The sequence below is a fragment of the Lathamus discolor genome, chromosome 5 (assembly GCF_037157495.1).
Source record: "Lathamus discolor isolate bLatDis1 chromosome 5, bLatDis1.hap1, whole genome shotgun sequence".
NCBI classification, from domain to species: Eukaryota; Metazoa; Chordata; class Aves; order Psittaciformes; family Psittacidae; genus Lathamus; species Lathamus discolor.
The window spans coordinates 104,102,449-104,126,246 of NC_088888.1; the positions used below are offsets into that span (position 1 = coordinate 104,102,449).

The following is a 23,798-nucleotide window of genomic DNA, read 5'->3' on the forward strand; positions in this document are numbered from 1 at the left end:
TTCGTTGCAACCCCAGTCCTGTTATGGGCTATGTGTATGCCCAGATTTGCACAGTTTCATTTAGCAGAGAACCACACAAGCCCTGGGATTTATCCCCAGAGATTTTTCTCAGGAATAACAGGGCAAGGCTCTCTTTCTACAAAATATGATGGTGTGGCGCAGGCTTTAAAATCAGCAAAGTACCCCTGTTTAGGAAAATATAACTAAGAAAAGAAGCCTTAGGCATGTGCTTATGTACTTCCTTGAATCAGCCTGATTGCTATATTGTCCCTGAGGCAGAGATAAGGTTTACACATACAGGTCCCAAATTTGGGCCAGCCCAAAGATAATTTAAATGCATCTCTTTCCTCTCCCTCTTTTCAGTACTGAAGGAGCTGGGTTTGCTGCACATCTTATTCCTATCTGCCTTTATTAGGCTTTTTAGAAATGTATGAGAAAAAATAAAATAAAATAAAATTCAGCATCCCAGACATCTTCTTGGGTTTAAGATCTTAACAAATGAGGACACAGCTGGGCTACTTGGTGTGTGGATTTGCTAGCTGCAGGATTAAGTCCAGCTGAGCTGAAGTTTATAAACCAAGTTATTGAATTTAAAAATTCTCAAACCGCTTATCAAAACACACCACATTGAAAGAACACCCTTCCCAGAATCAAATGTGGTAAAGCTTTCTCAGTTATAGGCAGCCTGTCCCCATATAGCCGCCCTCACTGTAACCCTGCTAGTCTCCTGCACCTACTTTGTTTCATTTATTTCAAGACTCACTCTCAAGTTGCTCTGAAAAATAGCCTTTTCTATCTTCCATCCCAAATAAGCAGGGTCTAGGCAGCAAAAGATTGGTTGCATATAGCCCAGAACTGAAAGGGGAAACAAATAGTCCCGCATGAGGCATCATCCTCCCCCGGCAAAGCCCAGGCTGCCATTAGGTGCTACTCGCCTAAAAGGATTTGTTTCTAGTTTGAAGTTAGCACAGTGCCTTTGTACACTGCTTTTCACTAAAGGTCTTATCCAGCTGCCATTAAAATCAATGAAAAGGCTCCCATTGACTTCAAAGGAATCGAGATATCCCATATATTGCAGTAGATAAAAAATACCGAAGGAAAAGAAAACCTCTGTCTGGTAGTATATACTTTCGATTTTTATATAGTCTTCATCATAAAAATGTTCTAAAGGGAAAGGACTGGAAGATTTTCCAAGTCTGCTAATGCTGAAAACCAAAAAAAAAAAAAAAAAAAAAATTGAAAAAGAAAAAAAGTTTTTTACAAAATCAGACACTTGTCCATTTTTTTTTTTTGTCAAAATTTTTTTTCACTAGCAAGTACGTGATTAGTTTGAATCCTAAACTACCAATAGAGCCAGGAAAGTCATTTAAAACAGATAATCTTTAGAGGCATACATATTCTGTCTGCCCACTTACTCATCAGTCACCAGACTTGCAGCTCCACCTTTCTGTGACTTTGGAGCCTTAAAAAAAGAGTCAGATATTAGTGCTTTTATTGCTTGTGTCTATAGGGAGGATCCCAGCACCTGCCTCTCAGGCCAGCACTCTGTGACAGACATAAGATGGGATAATACATGTAAGAGAAAGAAGGATTTATTAGAGTACAGAAGAAGGCTGGGCTAGAAATCCAGCCATGAAGCTTTATAGATGCATATATTTAAAACACCTTTCAGCAGCTTTATATACCATTAGAGTTATTGGATTTTTCATCTTTGACTTAGATATGAATTATTTAATTAGAAACTTCAATACCTGCTTAACTTTGAAACCCTTCCGCTATTATTCTTATTCAAAAAAAATTCTTGCACTTAAGAGAATTTCCCAGCAGTCCAAACTTTTATTGAAAGCAGTAGTACAACTGAGGTGGGCTGGGTTATTCAGGTAATTCAGATCAGGCTACACTTTGGCTCAGATTGTGTCTGGCTTTCCTTGAATGTAGTGACCCAATATTTGGTTATCTTTTAGTGAATATGATTTTCTACCAAATTATTACCTCTGGATTCTTGGAATCCAACAGAAAACATGTTGAAAGTATCCAGACATCTCTAACTTTTTTTTAAACACTCAATTAATTCCATGGGTTTAAAATATTTTATAATTCAGTATCTTCAGCATGTGTTTCTCTTTTTTCCCCCTAGTAGACTACTTTGAAGGAATCACAGGCTGCTGAAACTCTAAACAGGGCATATGTCCATTATGGAAAGGAGCTCACAAAAGCATTTCAAATCCTGCTGTTCAGAATGAGAACAAGTCTGTTTCTGCCTTACATGGTAGGGTTGTGTGTGTGGTGGGTTCAAAGAAGAATGATGGGGAAAATACTCTGTATATAGGTTGCAATTATATATACCTACGTATAGCCGACTGCTAAAACATAACTTAGCAAAGGGATCCCTGCTGACCTGTCCATGGAACTGCTCCACCTGAGAATTCCCATCCAGTGAAGAATTCTGCAGATGAAAGATGCAGGCAACACACTGGGTCTGTCCTCTGGTGTTAAGCCCTTACACACTCTGGGAAACACAGCCAGGCAGCATCCTTACAAGGCACCCCTATGCAGGTGCTGTGGGCTTCTGCTAAAAATCCTGACTTGCTGGCACATGGGATGCTGCCAGGAGGACAACACACACACCTGGAACACACATGCAATTCCCCCCTTGCAACCACCATCCCACCATCTGTGCTCAGAACACCACTTAGAGTTCGGAGACCCAAAACAGGTCTGCAGGACTCACTACTGAATGATCAAATCACTCATGCATTGCACAGCCTACCTCCTCATGTGGGCACAGGTCATGTGAAATCACCATCAGAATGTTCTGTACTGGGATGCACTGGTTTGTACAACATTTTTATTGGTATCTACCAAAATATTACTAAGAGCTGGCAGAAAGCACGCTGGACATTTAGGATTTGGCATCATTTAATGTATTTTTCTTCATTTCCTAGAGAGCAACACCGCCCATTTTATGGAAATGTATGCAGCTTGACACCAGCCAGAAAAAGAAATGAAGGTTTGGGTGAATGACTGAAGAGCTTGGGGTCACAGCCCATGCGGTTCACAGGACAGCAACCCCTGACACTGGGCAGGGAGGGAAGGGCTGTGTTAAAAGAAAGAACAATGATGAGACTGTTTGATTTGGAATCATGATAAATAATGAAGGGACAAGGTAACACAGTAGTTTTCACTGACCCTAATGTCAACATGTTTCTTCTTCCCTCTGCTTCATGTCTGAGAGTCTTGCTGTTACTACCTTGCCTTTATCCGTACCTCAGTGTTGAGAAAAGCAGATGCTGGAAGCGATTCGTTTTGGAACTCCAGCGTCAGACTTGCTAACCTGTGTGCCTAACTCCACATGAGCAGCTGAAGATGAAGGGATTACTCCTAGAAGTCAAGTGAAGCACATGTGTGTGTTTGGCTGAGGGTTTCTGACATGAAGGAGTCCCAGCTCCCCAGGATGCAAGGATTAGTTTTTTATCCCTAGTGCCTAACAAGATATTGCTCTTTAAAACAGTCGTTGGTGCACAGGAATGGGAAATATAAATGCCATTTCCAAGAGAGAAGAAAATGTTTTCAGCGTAGTAACAAATATCCTGAAACAGTCTGCACTGATGAGTGAACAGAGGATTACATTTGAATTCAACATTCTTAACATACATTTCTAATCTTAAATTTCTAAAATGATTAGCCATTTACAGGCTGAATAACAGCTTCTGCACTCATTCCTGCTAGTATAAAAATCATAAAGGTTAGCAAACTGTGTGGATCGGAATATAAATTAATCAGCATCTTGGATTAGGAAGAAATCTCCTTCAATTCATTGGCAAAGGCTTCCTCAAATATAGAATGGAGCCCATTATTCTGTTTGGCTGTTAATAACTCAGGTGACATTTGCCATATGCCATTAAAGAGCCTTGGGTCAATGCGAATCTTATCTCTGCTAAGGCCTGCAGATTTGGCCTCAAAATTGTGAGTCCACAATTCAATAGTTAGTTGCGCATTCCCATTTTTAAACAGTTTTTGAAGGCAGTGGAGGTTATTTGGGAATCATGTGATGCCAAAGTGCAAGGGAAGAAGCCATGGAGGGGCAGAAAAGAACAGAAATAAGACATTGACATAGGACAAATATCAAAGTAGGTGATCTTTTTTTCTTAGCCAGCAGTGCTAAAGTTGTCTTTCTAAACTGGAATCACAGCGTATCTCCAATCAAATCACATTCAAAACAGTTATTCTAGTATGTCCCTAGCTGCATTTCCACAGTAATTTGGATATGTTATTCATTGTCATGGTTTTCTAACAGAAAGGGAAATAAACTAGAGGAATTGCTTTCCATAGTTAAAACAAAGAAAAATATAGGTTTGACCCCAAAGTAAGGCTAAGACTGAACCTGTTCCCCATTGATTTTTCTGGAATAAGGCTTGAAAGCCTTATGTAGGTGGAATTAAGCTTCAGGGTTTTATGCTTCAAAACCTCTGGAAAAGTCACATCTTGTGCAAGAGAGGATCTGGAAAATCATTTCAGCATCTCTTTCTGGAGGGCCTATCCCTCCTACTGAGAATTAATGAGATCTGTTCAGTGGTGGTGGTAGTCTTTGTCCAGAAGAATGAGTTGGCTCCAAGAAACTGATTATTCTAGAGCTGCCAAACAACCCAGATAGGAACAGCCCTCACACTCAGATGTCCTTGCTGCCGTGTCTGCATCCCACAGGCCTGCAGCTCAAACCTGCTGCCTCACTCGCATCTCCGGACAGCCTGCAATTTCCTTCTGGACTGCTGGTGGAAAGGTTATAGAATCATAGAATGGTTTGGGTTGGACCCTAAAGGTCATCTAGTTCCAAACCCCTGCCATGGGCAGGGACACCTTACCGTAGACCAGGTTGTTCAAAACCCTGTCCAACCTGGTTTTGGACATTTCCAGGAGGGAGTTATCCACAATTTAGCTGAAGAGTTACGTTTTCCCCAGAAGAATCGAACCACCAGGTCTATGATTACTATCTACCATCTAAAAACAGAAGTCCATCTGTATCCTGCCTGGTAGGGTCCAAGGGAGGATGTCTAGGAAAGAACCTAAACCACGGAGTTTATATGGTGATACCTTCCTAGCACGTGTTCCCTGATTACAGCTAATTGCTGCAGATTTCTTAAGCTAGAACTGGTGCCTCTGTGTTCTCCAGCTCTCCATAGATGTTTTTCCTTTGGGAATTCATCCAAAGCCCTTTCTGAACCCATATAAACTTTTGGCATTCTGATCACTCATGCTTGTGAATGTCTTGTATCAAGAAGCTGGCCAGTACAAATCATGAGCAGAACAACTCCCTCGGGCTCCTTTGAAGCCGGTGCCTGGTATTTGCCTGTGCTGGCCCTAAGTCCAGAGGTGATGCTGTCACATACCTGGAAACCTTGCCAATCATGACGCCTGACAGGGCAGCCAAACACACTCCGTTTACAGAAATATGAGAAGTTATTAAGGTTATTTCTCAATGCTGAGTGAGGGTTTGCAAGCCTATAGTCCCTGTAATATGTGAAATAAAGGATCCCCAGAGGTTCCTCCTTGAGCTCTAGCCAGCAAACACCTGCTTACACACAAAACTCTCCATTTAAGCCAAAAGGACAACACCTGTGAGCAGTCACCCCCATGATGATCCCTGTCTGGTTTCCCAACTGGGAAAAAATATGTTCCAAGCTGCGCTGAGTGATTGATGGGCTCTGTGCTAATATTTGTTTCACAAGTCATAAATCTGCTTCGGTTACGTGGTTCTGGGGTAACCATAAAACAACCACTGAAGGTGGAAACTGTAAGAATTTCAAGCACCACCAAAGAGTGATAACTCACTGTAGTTTGAGTAACATCTGCATTACTAAATCAAAACTTAAATTAAAGGCAACTTTTAAAAGACACTAATATGATTTCTGAGCCTCTGAATACCTTCCAGATCTATCCTTTGAGCACTGAAATATTTTAGACATAATACATGCAGGCCTGATGCTTTAAAATACTAAAAGCCCTGAACTGTGGTTACCAAGTGATGTGGACAGTTCTCTTCCTGGGCTTTACAACTACACGCACTCATTGGCAGAAAATAAGGTGAGTGTTCAAAAAAAATTATTAAGATAATTTCTGAAAATCATTAAGGTAAGTAACATAAAAGACAAAGTCCTTGTAGAAAATCACGTTATTAGAGAAGTACTGCTCTATATTAAACAGTCTCCCTAAAACTGTGAAACTAATAACAAACCTTTTTTTTTTTTTGAGACAGAAGGAAACTTAACACTGTCCAAAATCATAGAATCACACAATCATGGAAGAGTTTGGGTTGGAAGGAACCTTCAAAGCTCATAAAGCTCATCTAGTCCAATCCCCCTGCAATGAGCAGGGACAAAGAATAATAGAATCACAGAATAGTTAGGGTTGGAAAGTACCTTAAGATCATCTAGTTCCAACCCCCCTGCTATGGGCAGGGACACCTCACACTAAACCATGTCACCCAAGGCTCTGTCCAACCTGGCCTCGAACACTGCCAAGGATGGAGCATTCACAGCTTCACTGGGCAAACCATTCCAGTGCCTCACCACCCTAACAGGAAAGAATTTCTTCCTTATATCCAATCTAAACTTCCCCTGTTCAAGTTTTAACCCGTTACCCCTTGTCCTGTCACTACAGTCCCTGACGAAGAGTCCCTCCCCAACATCCATATATAGGCCCCCTTCAGATACTGAAAGGCTGCTATGAGGTCTCCACGCAGCCTTCTCTTCTCCAGGCTGAACAGCCCCAACTTCCTCAGCCTGTCTTCATACGGGAGGTGCTCCAGTCCCCTGATCATCCCCGTGGCCCTCCTCTGCACTTGTTCCAGCAGTTCCATGTCCTTTTTATGTTGAGGACACCAGAACTGCACACAATACTCCAGGTAAGGTCTCACAAGAGCAGAGTAGAGGGGCAGGATCACCTCCTTCGACCTGCTGGTCATGCTGCTTTTGATGCAGCCCAGGATACGGTTGGCTTTCTGGGCTGCAAGCATACACTGAAGCCAGCTCATGTTCATTTTCTCATCGACCAACACCCCCAAGTCCTCCTCTGCAGGGCTGCTCTGAATCTTTTCCCAACCTGTAGCTGTGCCTGGGACTGCCCCAGCCCAGGTGTAGGACCTTGCACTTGGTTGAGCTTCATAAGGTTGGCATCAGCCCACCTCACAAGCGTGTCAAGGTCCCTCTGGATGGCATCCCTTCCCTCCAGGGTATCAACCGAACCACACAGCTTGGTGCCATCAGCAAACTTGATCAGGTTGCTCAGAACCACATCCAGACTGGCCTTGGATATCTCCAGAGATGGCACATCTACCACCTCTCTGGGCAATGTGTGACAGGATTTTACCACCCTCATTGGAAAAAATTTCTTCCTCATATCTAGCCTGAATCTTCTCTCTTTTAATTTAGAACCATCACCCCTTGTCCTGTCAAAGGAAAAGGGTATCAAAATACCCAGGGATAGCACAAGGTACAAGAGAACCTACTCTTCAGAAATACTATTGACTCTTCTTTGAGGAGTATGATGAAGAACTCTTAGATACAGCTATTGTGTCAGCCACAATGCACAGGGAATGTAATGGAAAACACAACAGACAGGACCAGCTGCTGGGAGCACTCCTGTGCTTAACCTACTTGTGTGTGATACCCTGGAATACATCCATTTTCCCAGTATTCAAACACAAAGGGTTTTAAGATAAAACTTGCATCCAAGCAACGGAAGGAAGGTATTCTCCTCTTCCTCTCGGAAAAGGCTACAGGATTTATTGCATTGTATTGTGGCATTTCAAAATGGTTGTAAAAGTCTGTCCCTAGGCATAAAATCTGCTCACTTACTTTGTAGCAGTGTATCAGCTAATGAGCTCTTATTTGCCTTTCCAAATTAAATTACTCGTTACAGGTAGGAGGAATTTTGCAGTGGTGGGTTAAAAGTAAAAAAAAAAAAAAAAAAAGCACATTAAGCAACTTTTCTAGCCTGTTCTAATTCAAAGGTACTTTACAGTTCTTCTAACACAGAAGTACTAACCTCACACATCAAGTAAAAGTTGCCGGCAAACTCCAAGGAAAGGTGCCCTTTTCTTTCACCATTAGGCAGCTGCAACGCTGCTGTTCCTCTCCGCCTCAAGTGGTTATGTCATCTCTGAGGTCAGTTTTCTGCTTCTTGAACATGACTTCTCTGTTTCCAAAATGTGAAATCAGAATCAACAATCGGTAGCAACTTCAAGAAAGAAGCCTTGGGCTAACAAACAGTAATAAAAAAAAAAATCCTCATTTTTGCCCACAATGAGAAAAATCTACAGAGCTGCCACCTAAGGGCTTTCATTGCCTTTGGCACACAAGGAATCCACATTTAGAGAGTGCAGCCTAAACATTTTCAGTTATTGAGCTCATAATTTATTTCAGTGGCAGACTTGACATCCCCAAGTGAGACAACCTCACCAATCCCTCTTTAGATTAAACATGAAAGGGGGTCTATCCTCCCATTAGCACAGGGGAGATGTACTAATATGGCCCAAATTAATGTCCTAATCATTCCTCGACAGAATAGAATTTAAAATATCCCAGCTCTATCACTCCAAAATCATACAGTCTGAGTCTGATCATTTGAAAATTGGTGCTGGTCATCAGGGATCTCAGATTTCAGCTGAATTATCCAGAGTATAGGGCACAACCACACAAATTATGCTGGGGCAAAGGGGAAGTGGAACAAAAGAGATAAAATGAGGAACCTCAGTACAAATCTAAACACAAGGCAGTTCAGCCAAAACCTGACTTCTTCCCAGTTACTTAGTTACAGAATAGTATTTTCCTCCAAGAGAGTGCTTGCAGAAAACACCATCTTTGCACATACTTGCTTGAATACACACTCTTATGGGTTTTCATTCTTAGTGTTTACTGGGGCCCTGGTTACATTCTCCAGCCAATTTACTCATATAATGTGTTTTTTTCTCCCTCTGGCTACCGTGAAACAAAGCTTCAAAAGGGATAGGCAGGAAAAAACATTCCTCTCACTAATATTTTTCTCTCCTAAATAGTGAGGAATTCTACTTCCCTGGCACTGTTCTCACTATTTACATGCATGTAGCTGTGTACATAGCCCAGCCTACTAACCTGTGCTCTGCACAAGGGATATAACTGAATAGGGTTATTCATAATCAAACCCTCATGCAACTCAGCCCATGCCAGTATTTTAGTCTATGCTCACGGGGTTGTGATTAGTCCTAGAGAATGTTATGAAAATGAACCTTGCTAATTATTACTCCAAGTAACTGAGAAAAGAATGCAATAGATTCTCTAGGAAATGCTATAAGAGAATCGAGATTTAGGTGTTTGCATTTGTTTGTTTGTAAATGTTCTCATTACCTCATCCATAAGATTTACACTCCATGCAAGAACTACCAGGGGAAATTCTACAGACTGTTCAACGAAGGAAGGCACATAGATTATCACATCACCCCTTTTGGATACAAAAGCCTTTGAATTTTCAAATGCCAAAATTTTGTGCAGAATATTCATCACAATATTGTTAATCATATCCTTATTGACTATACAAACCATTTATAGAAAGTTTCACAGATTTTAAAAGCAGATATGAGAGCCTGAGCTCCTATATATCTCAAAGCAATATGTTTTATCCCTATTTTAAAGCCCCAAAATGAAATCACAGCAGTTTAGTCCCTGGTAGGGTAGATTTATGTATAAAAGGAAAAGAACCCGTCACTAATCTCAAGAGTTCTGCAAAAGAACAAATGGACTCAATGAGAAACCTCTAGATGATTCCAGTGTGCCTGATGTACTGGAGAAGCTATGTAACCTTCAAGAACACTGCCAACCCCACACAAAGCAAAAATTATAATCAATTTAACTACTGGAACTAGTTTGACCATAAGTATGAAAGGAAAATACAGCAATGAGGCACCTATGACCAGGGAAGAGTGGGCTGTGGGTTTGCTCCAGTGCAGAACACTGGCAAAAAAACCAAGGCCACCCATTCATCTCTGATGCCCCAGGAGAATGCAGAAAAATGAAATTACTCTCAAATAACCAAGATAATATATGGCCAGTTTCATCCAAGAGAAAAAATAAATCCTTTCTGACAGTCTGCAAGAGCTCCCCAAAGCCACAAAACAAGAGAATGATTATTTGATAATAATTACTCTCTTTTGAAACTGCAAGTGTTATGAGGATGCTGAGAGCAACACCAGCAGAGCTGGTCCCCAGAGCCTCACAAGGGACTGAATAACAGGAGGAATAACAGGTTCTCAGACTGTGAGACGAGGAACTGCCACCAATCTCCTGACAAAGCTCCCACTCACACATGCACAGAAAGATGTACAGATTTTTCCACAAAGTGGATGAAAGCATGTATTTAAAAATACCTTTTTAACGTCCTCTTAAACATCTCTACCTGTGACAGCTCTTACAGGACAAACAGTTTTATCATTTAGGGCTCTGTGCGATAGGAAATCATGTCTTCTTTTAAGGATGGATTTGTCTAACTTAAGCTTGCAACCACTGGGCCCTGTAATGCCTTTGTCAGGTAGATAAAGTGGCTACTCCCTCTTGGATATCTTTTCCATGGGTCAGCACCTACCTGTGGTGACCAAGTCACTTCTCAGCTTCTTCCCTGATGAGCTAAATAAGTTGAGCTGCTTATGCCTCATATTGTCACGCTTGTTTTCTGAATCCTTTTTCATACCTTTCCTTTGAACTTACCTTACTATTTCCACATTGCTTTTGAACTGTGAACACCAAAACTGGACACAGTTCCTAACAGTAGCCTTACCATTGTTGTGCATGCAGGCAACATCAAATCCTCTTATCAGCATGATACTACTCTTTTTTACATCTCAGGATTGCATTGGCCTTTCAGCCAAGGAATTACAGTGAGATTTCATTTTGAGGTACTTATCCAAAAAAGAATCCTAAATCTTTTTCAAAGTCCTTGCTTTCCAAAAGAGAGCCTCCTGCCCTGCTTAGCCTCTTGTCTTCGTTCTTTATTACATTGCCTTGTACCTAAGTAATATTCAAACTTTTTTTTTTTTTTCACCTCTTCAACAAACACTTCAGGTCACTCAGCAGCAATAATTTGCCCCTTTATCACTTATTACTCCATTTCTTCATTGTTAACCTGTGCCATGTGTAAACCTGATTCTGTATCATTTCTTTGATCAGTGATAAAAGCATTTGTCCTTTACTCAAAACTTGATTCCTAAAGGAATCCATTAAAAAAAGAGTTTCATATAACACCCGAAGTCTGTGGAAAGCATTAATCAGATCAAAACTGGGATCACCACCACCATTTTAAATCTGACTTTTACCAGGGATCAAGTATAAAGAAGGAAAACTTCTAGTTCTAGTTAGACCAATAATGTCACCCCCTTTCAGAATGTTGTGAAATTGAACCCCCCAACACCTGTAAGATACTGCAGGGACAACCTGTTTGCCTCAGCTACCTCATATGTAAACACTGGGGTAAATCAGCATTTCTGAAATGGGTGTCTATAGGTATGTGAGACTTCCGAGTGCCTCAAGGCTCCAAGGTACGCTGATATACTGCCTGGCTATACCTCAGATTCATCCCTAGGGAAGCCCCAGGTACCACCATCTTCCCTCTATCCAGAGTTCTATGGGCGTGAAAGGACCTGCTCTGGTCAGTCTGAATTGAAGCTGGGGTGTAGCACTGTCTCCATCTCACTCCAGAGCCTAGAAACAGTTCCCTGTAGTCAATGGCAACTAATGCGGGTGGCAACTAAGTCTTCTGGGAGGCTTCAGCAGCATCTACTTGTCTCAGTTTCCTCTCTGTAAACCTACTTCTGGTTCTTGCCAAGGTCTGGTTTATGACATACTTAACATTTACAGGAAAATTCAGTATTTAATTAAGCTGAATTACATCCCAGCATTGTGCTAAAATTGTTTTGGAGGCTAGCTAAACATACAGAAAAATTATGTGTAGCTGCTTAACCAAAATATTATAGCATAAATTTGGGTCCCTCTATTAAACGACAGAATGACAGCAGCTCTTCTCCATGGCTAGGGTATCTCAACACTGTTCCACTCAGAGCTGAAATGGATTATTTGACAAGAATGGGGGGCATGATGTCTCTTCTAAAGGAAATGTGACTGACTCATTTATATTTTTTGTTCTCACTCTCTGTTCTAGTTATGCCACAGATGGCAGAAAATAGTAGTCAAACCAATTTAATACAGACATTCAGTTCAAAATGTCATGTATTTTAGTTTTCCCTGTATAATTATGAGGAATAGGTAGAAACATATTGTTACTGTTTTAGACAAACAAATCAAACAATGTAACTTCTACAAAATCACCCTTAAAGTCTCATTCCTCCTACTTCCCCCCTCATAAACCAGTACGGTGGAGTTATTTTGACAAAACTCAAGCAAAAGATGCAATGACTTCAATGGCAACGAAAAATGCCCCTTTGTGTGACTGAGTGGGAGTAGAGGTGACTGGAAATAAAGTTGTTAAACAAAATCTTCATAAACTCTCAAAAAGTCCTGACAAACCTTTGATTTGTCAGCTATATCCAACCATTAGAGATTTCCAAATAATTCAAGACAGACCTCTAGACTCTGCCAATACAGTGAAATAGATCTTATGTTTACTACTCCCCATCAGAAATCAGAATCACGACTCCAGTAGAACCTTCTTCCTTCTTCTGGGGGAAGTTTTAGAGAATAAGTCTGTCATAGCTAAGAGAAATCAACTCAATATACTGCTTGCTCTTAGAGAGACCTTAGAGACTCTTCTCATTCCCTTGACAAGTCAGGGACAAGGAATTTTTGGCTCACACACCTAAAATCACACAAATTGGTTTTTTGCCACTTCTGAGCAAATGACTTCATAACCTTTGCCCCACACAGCCAAACGGTTTGCAGTCAGATTAAAAAGCAAAATGCCTAAGAAAATCAGGGAAGTGTAAAATTGGGGCATTGTGAAAAAATATAGGGAGAATGGTGCGATGTTAAGGAGGTGATCACATAACTTCCTCATCTCTTGGCAAAATCATTTTAGTCCCTCTGTATGTTGTCAACCAAGGTCACTCTCTGTCACTCTTCTTGTCTGAAGATTGATTTGTCTCACAAGAATGGTGGCCTGCCTTGAAGATTAGCCTATAAACAACTCAGAGGCATGCATGGTTTGGGATGTAAGAAATAGAGAATCCCTTTCTAACCAGCTGCCAGTGACAGGACAAAGTACCAGCTAGCTCTGCCTTCCTATCACTGGTATCAGATTTAGTTACTCAGCAGAAGAGAGAAGGTTTGCTTGGGGAAGGAGGTTTTCATTAAATATGGTGTGCCTGCAGAAATCAACAATGTTTTTCACCAAATTCCACAGGTTAGCAGTTTTAATCCATCTTAAATTTATATTTTGGCAATTAACTCAAGCTGAACATCTAAACATTACTTTAAAAGTTGTTTCTTGCTTCCTTCAGGGATTATCTTTCTGCTGAATGCTAAGGATAATTGTAAGAGATATGTACAGATGAATGCTAAAAGGACCAGCAAACAGTCTTTATACTTCAAATTAATCAAAATACATGATTGAAAAAACCCTAAGGTATTTTCCTGATCTCTATTGACTTTTTTCAGAACCCTTAAACCCTGGATGTATATAAAATCTCTATTACCATATTTTCTAGATATTCTGCCATATCTATTACCATTTACAGACAGCATAGAATTAATGCATTGACATTAGTATACAAGTTGTAAACCTGTAATTAAGGATATCTTCATTAGCTGAAAGCAGGAGTCAAACCTTGCAGTTAAAAGTTTGAGTAGCAGACACTCCTCTTTGAATATGGCTTAGAAACAATTCTGGAAACGAAATGTCATTAAATTTGAAATGGCTCAACATGCATCACAAAGTACGATTTTTTTAGTAACAATCTATAGAATTACGTTTTAAGTCCCTTAAAGTAAATAAGAATTTCACTCTCCTAACCATGCCAAAATCTAGGAGATAAGGTTTACTATAAAGTGGGAAATATTTATGGGAACCCTTTTGCAAAATCCTGGCACCCATTGGTCCCTACAATATGCCCACAGGTAATCTAATAGCATTGCCATTAGATATTTTGCAGACTAAAATGAAACCTCCAATAAGATGAATAGATCTGTGTGTCCTCTAATATTTTATCAGAAGATGGACTTGATGCTCTGACAATTCAAGATGCCATTAGTTTTGATATGATCAGCAAAGACAGGGAAAGTTTCATTATTCTCATTCTAATACATGCCTTGTAACATAATGATCTATTGCTAAAAGCGGAAATCTCTTCTTTCACTGGAGCAAGCTTTACCAGCCATCAAAGTCTTGCAGACTATCAGCTGCCTAATCCAAAATCGGGATTCTCACAAACAATCCTCAGCCTGTCAAGTCTGACCCTGTAACAGATTCTATTAAAAAACCCCCACACCCATCCAAATAAAACCTTCAGTACAGAATATTTGTTTTTCTGTAAATAGACCTTTTGTTTCACTAGTGTTTTAAGGATCCTTATTTTCAGTGCTGTTACCTGGACACAGGTTTTCCTCCCATAAAATATGCACTAAATGAAAAGACAGGACTTCCCAAACGCTGAGAAAGGATGTGAGTGGACGTGCGTCATTCCCAGTGACAGGAATAGCGCATTGAGCACAGAGGAATTTCTTCAGATCCAGGTATTAACCTTAATTTAAAAATAATCTTGAACACTGTGACTTCAGGGTGCTCCCAAATTGCTCTTCAGCCACCTGTCCATCTCTTCAACCACACCTGTAGATGCCTTTCTCTCAGAAACAGAACAGAGGAAAAAAGGCATTAAAAATAATACTAATAAATTGAAGCAGTTTCTTCTCAAATTACTGAAGGTGCTAAAATAAGAAAATTGAAGCAAGAAAATTAATGTAGAATGCTAAATTTAATGTAATCACGTGCTTTTTCTTCATGAATATGAAATTGTGGCTCTAATTCTGGGTTAAACTGGTTCAGATCTAGAATAAAGTCACTAAGGATCAAAAAATTGTTTTAACTTGTAAGTGAAATCAGAATCTGACCCCATGTCAGCATTTGTAAATCAGGTATTTAATGAAATTTGAAGGGAAAACAAATGTTAAGATTTGAGTTGAGTTCCATCTTCCTGAAGTGAAAGAGTACAAAAGTACACTTTTTTGTGTACTTTTTTTTTTTTTGTGTGAAAGTACGGCTAAAATGAAAAATGCAGAAAATAGTCAGCATAATAGACCTATAGAGCTTCATCGCTTAAAAGCGCTGTCCAAATATTAGCTAAATCCTTGCTATAAACCTGTGAGGCAGATAAGATGGAAGCACTTATGCTAAAAATAAATAAAACCTAGAACTGTCTGACATAACTGTAAGATTTTATTAAAAATAAACAGGGTAGGTAGGTATCCTTAACCTCAAGGTCACAAAACAAAGTACTAGGCACTAGAGGATGGTGGCACAAGCCAGTACTCCAAAATCACTGTGTCTAATTAAGGATTCCAAAGAATCTCTGCTTTATGCTCTCTCCTGTCTCGGAGCATTCGCCGCGAGAACATTCAAATGCCACCGGGAGACTGACATGCTACTTGTTAGGTCAACAGTCCCATTGAGACTTCTTCTCGTCGGCTTCGTCGGATTCTGGGTCAACTATATATGCTGGGCAAATAACACCGCACCAGGGCAAATAACACCGAACAGGGCTCTCGTGTTTAAAAAGGGAGAAAACTCCAGGGGAAAAAAAAAAAAAGACAAAACAAACCCCAAAACAAAAGCTGTGTGGAAATGGGAAGAGTGTGTCGTGTGTGTGCTTGCTAAATAATTCATATTTAAACAGTTCTGAACTTCTGACCCTCACACTCCACTGCAATGTGCAGGACTGGAGGTTTCAGTGTTAATCCACGATATATTAATGGCAAAACTGTATGGAGCCTTCCCCTTGCAGAGTGAGGCCATATTCTGCTAAAAGCGTTCTAATATTAATGATGATGGCTGGGTTTAGAAATGTTTTAGTCCACTGCAATAATGTATTTTCATTTTTAGTGAGGTTGGGAAGAGAAAAAAAATGAAATTGCCCTTTTAACACTGCACCGTGCTTCCTTCCAGGCATTGGGCAGCTCGTGTCCCTTTTTCAATAAAAACATGGATTTGCCTGTTCCTGCGGGTTGCGCACTCCCCTCCCTCCCTCCCTTCGCTTTGCTCAGCTGTCGTTTGGCACAACTGCCTCACTTGCAACACGTTAGAGCATATATTCCTCCACGATGCATTTTTAACTGGCAAAGTAAGGAGAAAATAATGTGATTAAGCTTATTTTTATGCTTACAGGAAATACAAAAGACACAGTGTGCTATGTTTAAAACTATGGCATATGCAGCTTTGTGTGCACATCAGAAGGATCTCTACAAAGCAGCACACGAGGATACAAGATTACACAGGGTAAAGAGACAGATGCAGATTTCCACGCGTAAAATCTGTGGTGACTCCGAGCACTACAGATACTGGAAAAAAAAAAAAAAAAAAAAAGAACAAAATCAGAGCGGTGTCAGGAGGGAACCGCACCGACCTATTCAAACACTCCTGCAGACTTCAAGAGGCTTTGGATCACGCCCCGGGAGAGCGATGATTTAATAAAGCGGAGTAATATTTCTTTCCAACTACCAGCTACTTTTGAAGGCAGCCGGGAGACCGGTGACCTTTCCGCAGCCGCGTTCTGCCCCGGCACGTCCCCGCCGCGTACCGCGGGGGAGCGCTCGGCGCACAGCTCCGCGCTGCGGGCCGCGGGGCGGAACCTCCGCACCGCACCGCACCGCACCTGCACCCGCACCCCGCCGGGTACAGCCCTCCAGGGCCCGGCCGGTAGCGGGGCCACAGCCGGGGCAGCCTCCCGCGGGGCGGCCGCGGGGCGGGGCGGTGCGGCGTGCGGGGCGGGCCGGGCCGGGCTCCACCGCCTCCCGCCGCCACGGTGATTGGCCCGGCCCGCCCCTCGCCCCGGCGCCCAGGCCGCCTCCCTCCCTGGCTAAAGCGGGCAGTAGGTGAGGGGAAGGCGGCCAGACGGGAGCATGGTCGCGGCTCCGCAGCAGCCCTCGCCGCCGCGTCGCGCCTTCCTGCCCGGCCTCCAGCACGGCTCCCGGTGCCCGCAGCCGCGCGGGGCTCTGCGTTAGCGGCGGAGGCTGCAATGCACAAGCCTCCGCCTCCCGCCGCCGCGCATCCTCCCGCCGCCTGAGGACGCGGCCGCGTACCCGCGCTGCTGGCCCAGGGCCGCCTGCGCCCCCGCGGAGGGAGGTAAGCGGCGCGGCGGTTGCGCGCCCGCGGAGCTCCCCGCCTCCGGCAGCAGTGCCGTGCGGTGCGGTGCTGTGCCGGGCATCGCCGGGCTGGCGGCTGCCCTGCGCCTGCGCTCGCTGCCCGCATTAAAAACTTCCTGCGTGCCTCCCGCCGCCGGGGGGGTGCTGCGCGGGGAGCCCGCGGGGGATCGTGATGTTGTTATGATGATTTTATCCTTTTGCCAGGGTTTTTTCCACCTTGGCGTGGGGGTCCTCAGCCCCGTCGCTCACCCACAACTTCAGTCGCTCGCCCGAGCCGCGGCGGGGAGCGGGGTCGGCCGCGCACCTTTCCACCTGCCCCCGCTCGCCTTCCCCAGCCCCGGGGGACGGCTGTGTCCCCCTGGTCTCCCCACCCCTCCTTGGGGCCGCTGTCCCGGCGGATCGCCCCTTCCCAGCCGCTGGCCCGTGCCCGCAGCCGTGCCCGAAACTGCCTGGGAATGGCTCGGGCGCACCCCGGCAGAGAGCCTGCCTGTCTCCCTCCTTTCCCAAATCCTTCCGTCGGCTCCCGCAATACGCTTCCATTCCCCCTTCCTTTCCCCTCCTCCCCGCGCGTGATGTGTACGAGGAACTTCTCAGCACAATACTGCTTAAATGTATCTGTTGTGGGCTTTTTTTAATCACTTTGTTGCCCACGGAGTGCCTCGCCACGCCGTGTGACATTTCGTCGCCGGTGAGAGGTTTTGTTTGGCTGCTGTTCGGCTTTCCTATTGATGCTTTTTTATTTGGGGATTGTTTGCTTTTAACTTATGTTTGAGCCGAAGTGCTGTCTGGCGCACAGAGGCGCATCTCCTGGGTAGCTGTTTTCAGAAGGTCTTGCTTAAGATGGGAGGGAAAAGCTACTTTGTTTTTATTTTGACATTGCGTGGATGTGACTAGCTGTTCTTGTCGTGAGAGGATACATGTTTGTGCTCCCCGGGATTTTGGGTTCTGGTTCCTTCACCTCCCCGGAGGGTGAAGAAAGCTCTGGAGAAAGGGAGTTCTGGTGATGGATGGTGGTGTTTTTCATACACTTTGTAAATAGTGTGTGCTCATAGTCTCCGCGAGTATTTTAATTTTTACTCCTCTGGTTTCATTTTCTCAACTAAAAATATTCCTAGGGCGCTGGAGATGGATTTATCTCCTCCCGCCACCAAAAATTACAGAGCCCTGGTCACAAAGTCGGTTGCTTAGCTTTTGTTTATTTTATGTGAAAACTGTTTGGGGCAAAAAAATAGTGTTCTGATAACTAGATTAAGGGGGATTTAATCACTTTTCCATCAATGAAGGAAAAAGCCGCGCATGTTTGCTGCAGGCTTTTTGTTGAACGGAAGGTTATAGAGCACATTTCTGATAAATGAAGAAACTTTCTTTATCCTGATATATCCTTTAAAACAACTGAGCAAGCGTGTATGTGTGTACGTGTAGGCATGTGTGAGTCTCACATACTGATTTAAGCACATTTGTCAGGCTATCCTTTTGAGGGCAATTTTGTGGTACTTAAAAACCAAACTACTGTAGCTTTAAGGTGACTGCAGATAACAGTATTCCTGTCTCTTATAATTAGCAATCTGCTGAAACTTTAAATCTTCCTTGATAGATGAGATGATCTGTGTGAGAGAAGGAATAGTATTCCAGCAAGCTCTTCTTTCTAATGTGTTTTTTTTGGTTGGTTGGTTTTTGGGTGGGTTTTTTTTTTTTTTATCCAAAACAAAGCAACAGTGTGTCTCTTCTTTATATTATTGTTGTATTCTGGTTTAAACGGCTAATGGCTTTATTTTTTTCTTTCTTTTTCCATGTGGAGAAAAATTAAGTACAGCCATATTTTACACTGACATTTATCTGCGTCAAACTTTAGTTATGCTCAGGAGGTTGTTTAATCTTTTCTGAATAATGTGCAGGGTGGTTGTTGGGTTGTTTTGGTTTTTTTGTTCTTATAACCTGTCCTCATTGTGTGTATTTATGGAAGTTGTCTTCAATTTAAGATGAAATATGGGAGCTATGCAAGTAATTTAGTGACCCATCTAGGATAAGACTCAGCCAGCATATGTAACCTGTGTCTTTTATTGCCTTGTATCGTATAGATACCTTTTTCCATCACATCCATTTTGATATTTCCTAATATAAACTGAGTATCGCCTATCATATTTTAATTGAAAATTAAAGTTTGGGGTTTAAGTTAATACCTCTTCTAAAATACGAAAGCATCACTGTGATTTATTGAAAAGTCAAACATCCAGTCATACCATGTAGTTGTCTTGCAGGTAAGGATCAGTAGCACTTAATTTGGATGTTTTTTTTCTTTTTTTGTTCATGTTCGTTTAGTTTCCTGTAGAGGTCTTAAATGAACTCTCAAATACATACTGGGTTCTCGGTCTGGAAAACTGCCTGACTTTCCTGTATTTGTTGTCTCCGGTAGCTTATGAAATGTGTGCACGGTGTGTCAACCTTTCCCTTAACAACAAAACCTATGAGCAAATGTTCAGTGTGAATTATATTACTGAAATAAAATATTCTATAGTTGTCATGGTTACAAATAGAGGCAGGGTTACTGGTTTTCATCTGCATGCTGGGGAGGGGGAATCTAGTTTTGTCACTTTTTAATTACATTTCTAATGAGTGATGGTCATACTTAAGGTACCCAATATATTAGATACACGGCACAGTGAATTAGATTTTCGTCAAAGTCTTGCTGAAATGAAACAAAAAGTGGTAGTGTGTAGGAGCAATCCCTTTCTTGTTCATTTGTTTTTTCCAAAGCAGAAATCTTGAGGGAAGACACTAACTACCTCTGTTTTGCCTCCTCTTCTAGATTAGCATGCTGCCAGGGCTGCTGTTCCTTTTATTCAAACAATGATAAAAAGTATATAGTATGTATGTTGACTAGAAATCCCCTTAATGAAGGGAGAGGAAGACATGTATCTGGAAATTAAACATGATTTTTGGGTTTACTTTGCACCGTATCTGGTGCTATCACTTTTAGTGTCTGTTTGTGAGGAGAATTCATTGTCCCCAGGTTTGCTACGCTCATCTCGCTAGCGATATTGCTTCACTCCCATGTGTCCCTATCCCAGGTTCTGATCCACTGTTTTCTTTGTAGTGGCTCCAGTTCAGCACTACAGTAGTGGCCACCAGCTCTGCGTTAGGCCTTAACTATTTGTAGTTGTTGATGCTCATCCCAATGCTGTTCTGTTTCTCCATGCCTGTTTGCAATTTAGGCTTGTTTTACTGGCCTTTGAATTTAGTTCAGAGAACCAGTGAACCCAGATCTTCTGAAGAACACTAACAAAAAAAAAAAAAAATGAAGTGGGGTAGGAAGTTACTAATATTTTTTCATTTCTTCTCTGTGTACAGCCTCTATGTTTGTGAGTTTCCACTGCTGCACAGCTTTATGGGGAGGGATGTACTCCTGAATCTGAAAATGGAGAGAGAAATTCCAGTTTGTCCTGTCTTGGTTAACCCCAGTCCCTTCCATTATATCCGTGTTGTGGGATTTAATTTTTTAATCTTAAAACTGATATGTTGGGGTCTGTTTAATGGTTTTTTTAGCATCCCTTCTTTAGGTTGAGCATAGCATTACTCAGGTTCTTGCAGTGACTTGTGCACTGCCTACACCGATGCTCTTGGACTTAGCTGCCATAGACTACAGACCTAGGGTGCACAAATACCTGAGGGCCTGATCTTGCAGCTGCTCTGTTTGTAGAACGTCAACTTCATAGTGCACCATGGAGGTCTAGATCGTTTTCAGATCATTAATTCTTTGTGCCGTAATCAAGGCTTTTAGGCAGCTAAAATCTCAGCATGAATTAGAGGCTGACTTGGTCCTTCAGCTTTTTTCCCTCTGTATCTTCCATTTTTCAGTATTTGGCCTCTGAGTGTGCTGATTCAGTAACCTTAAATATGACACAGTATCATTAAAGTCTGTGATTTATTTGTGCATGTATTCACCTTATTAATATACTTGTCTCTCTACACAATAAATACTGTATAAATACCTATATCTGTAAGACCTTAAACATACAAATCAGGTGACATTGCCTTGAATATACTTTCAGGTACTTCAATTATTGTATTAACCCTTTGTCACATTTTTCTTTTCTAAATTTGCTTTTTGGTTTAGTGTTAGGTTACTCAGTATGGTGAGGGGGTTTAGCATCCTTCTATGGAGCTAACTCTTTCTGAAGTTACTCATAGGCGGATGGAGCTCCTGTGCAAAGGCTGAAGACTGTCTTCTCAAGAAGTTACCTGCCAACAGCAACTCTGCGTGTGAGGCCGTATGAAACGTAAACAGCTTTGACATCCTTCTGTCACTTCTGGTTTTCCTTTGTTACCAGAAGTACAAAGAATTGTTCCTCAGCTATAAAGAAAGAGATTAAAAGGAAATAGATTAGAAATCTCTTATGGGAACACCTTTCTGTCAGATTCTTAAAAGTCAATGCACTTCACAGGTTGTGAACGTGCTGTTTACCTGTTGTGGTTAAACCAGAACTGAACAGATGTGGTACAAGAGATGCCCTGAGAAGCCTTCCTGGCCCTGTTGTATGTGGCTGGTTACCCTTGTGCCATCTTGACCGTCTGATAAATGACAGTAAGTTGAGTTCCTAGTCACACTCTTCAATAAACAATTTTATGTTGAGGATTAGAATAATGGAACATGGAACCATTCTCTTTAATGTCTGTGCTGCTGTTTTATTTTGGGTTTTTCTTTCTTTTTTTTTCTTTTTTTTCTTTTTTTTTCTTTTTTTTTTTTTTGTCTGTGCTGTCTAGGCATATGTTTTCAAATATCCTCAACCTGGGGTTTTTGCCATAATTGGCATTAACGTCAGAAGAACACATAGGTTTTTGGTGGTCTTAATCTTCAGGTACCTTGTAGTGCTGACTTGCACTGAAGTGGTCTGTTTGAACTACAGAAAGACTTATTTTAAAATTAATTCAGCATTGCTTTTATAGTGTTTTGTGGTTCATTCTTTTGTTTTTAATTCCCTGCCATCCATTACAATATGCGGTAGGACATGTGATATTAAGTGCTAAGACTTTGGTTCAGGTTTGCTTTAGCTTACTGGAAGACATGAATGTACGGTTCTTGGGTTTGCTTCTAGTTTTAGGACTAAACTCTACATACATACAGGTAATATGCAATTTGAGAAGACCAGTTATTTCTAGGGGTGTATTTTGGAACGCTTTCAGTGCAGCAGTTTGCAAGAAAATCTGCCACTGATGCAATTCCTCTGCACCATTGCTGTTAACGGAAACCTGTTAGACGTGCATGCAGTAGGAATGGATTTTGGGCTGGCAGTGTAGTTGAGAGATGCTGTGAAGAATCCTTGAAGTTCATATAGAGGTATCTAAGGCAAAAATGGTGTCCTGTATAGGTCTCAAACTCAAGACATGCCTTATTTGTTGAGCTGGACTTTATGCAGAAATCTCTTTATATTCTTGAGAGCGACTTATTGTCAGTCCTCACTCTTTTTTTTTTTAAAAGAAAAAAAGAAAAAAACCCAACAACAAACCCACAAACAAACCAGCAAACCAAAGAACCACAAGCAAAACCAACAAAAAATCAACCCCAAAACTGTGATCTGTGTGATAGTGCAGATGGTAGAAATCCTGGATTTAAAGTGTTATTTAAGAGCTTTTGCTTTAGACACTTCTTGAAGTCCATGCTGATGAGTAATTAATATTTAAATCAGATAATTCTACTCTGAGAGGTGCTTTGTCAGACCTTGTTATAGGATTTTTGTGTTTTTTGATCTGCAGAAGCAATGCTAGCACAGATCGCAGCTTGCTGTAACCATGCAAAGAAAGTTTCTCTCCTCAGACTGAGGCTTAAAGGTGCCGTTTCCCTTAATTAGAGGGAGAAGAATTTAAATGCTGTTAGCTTTTTCAGCCACAGGTAAACTCTGGATTAAAAAAGGGAGGTAGAAGAGTTAGGGAAATCCATTGTAATAATCACATGATGGGGAGCAACTTTAAAGTGGATGCAGCTGTGTTTATCTGTGTGTTGAAATACATATGTACTATGAATTTTGGTTGACTTGTAGCTTGTTCAACACCTGAATTCATTAAATGATTCCTGACATACTGTAGACTTCAAAAACTTAGTTTTTAACTTTCTCTTGATTTTTATTGTCTCTTGCTTGCCAAGAGTGGAACAGTGCCAAATTGGAACTCTTCATATTGCAAAATGTTTTTGGGCTTATAAAAGTCTAGAAAACGCTTTTGAAAACATATGAAGTGTTGCAGAATAACTAAATTTAGGCAGTATCTTTTTGAGCTTACTAGCTTACTCCATCCATAAAATACGGGAAGGGATGGGGGGGAATACAGTTGCTAATTCTGTATGAAATTTCTTTTGGTTTGGAAAGAGAGGTAGAGCATAAAAATACATATATATGTAAAAGGTATAAACTGATTCAACTGTATCAGTTATCAACTGTATCAACCTGTATGCTATGAAACAGCTCCTTGATGGTGCTT

The 23,798-nt window shown here is 41.6% G+C and overlaps 1 protein-coding gene across 1 annotated transcript in view; it reads left to right on the forward strand.

Annotated features, from left to right (window-relative positions):
- The first annotated feature begins 17,188 nt into the window (after positions 1 to 17,188).
- The window catches only part of KLHL29 (kelch like family member 29), a 411,401-nt gene continuing 404,791 nt past the window's right edge, over positions 17,189 to 23,798 (forward strand). Inside the window, exon 1 of the mRNA XM_065681735.1 lies at positions 17,189 to 17,307. The gene's annotated coding sequence lies outside the window, so the exon portion shown is untranslated. The remainder of the gene's footprint in view (positions 17,308 to 23,798) is intronic.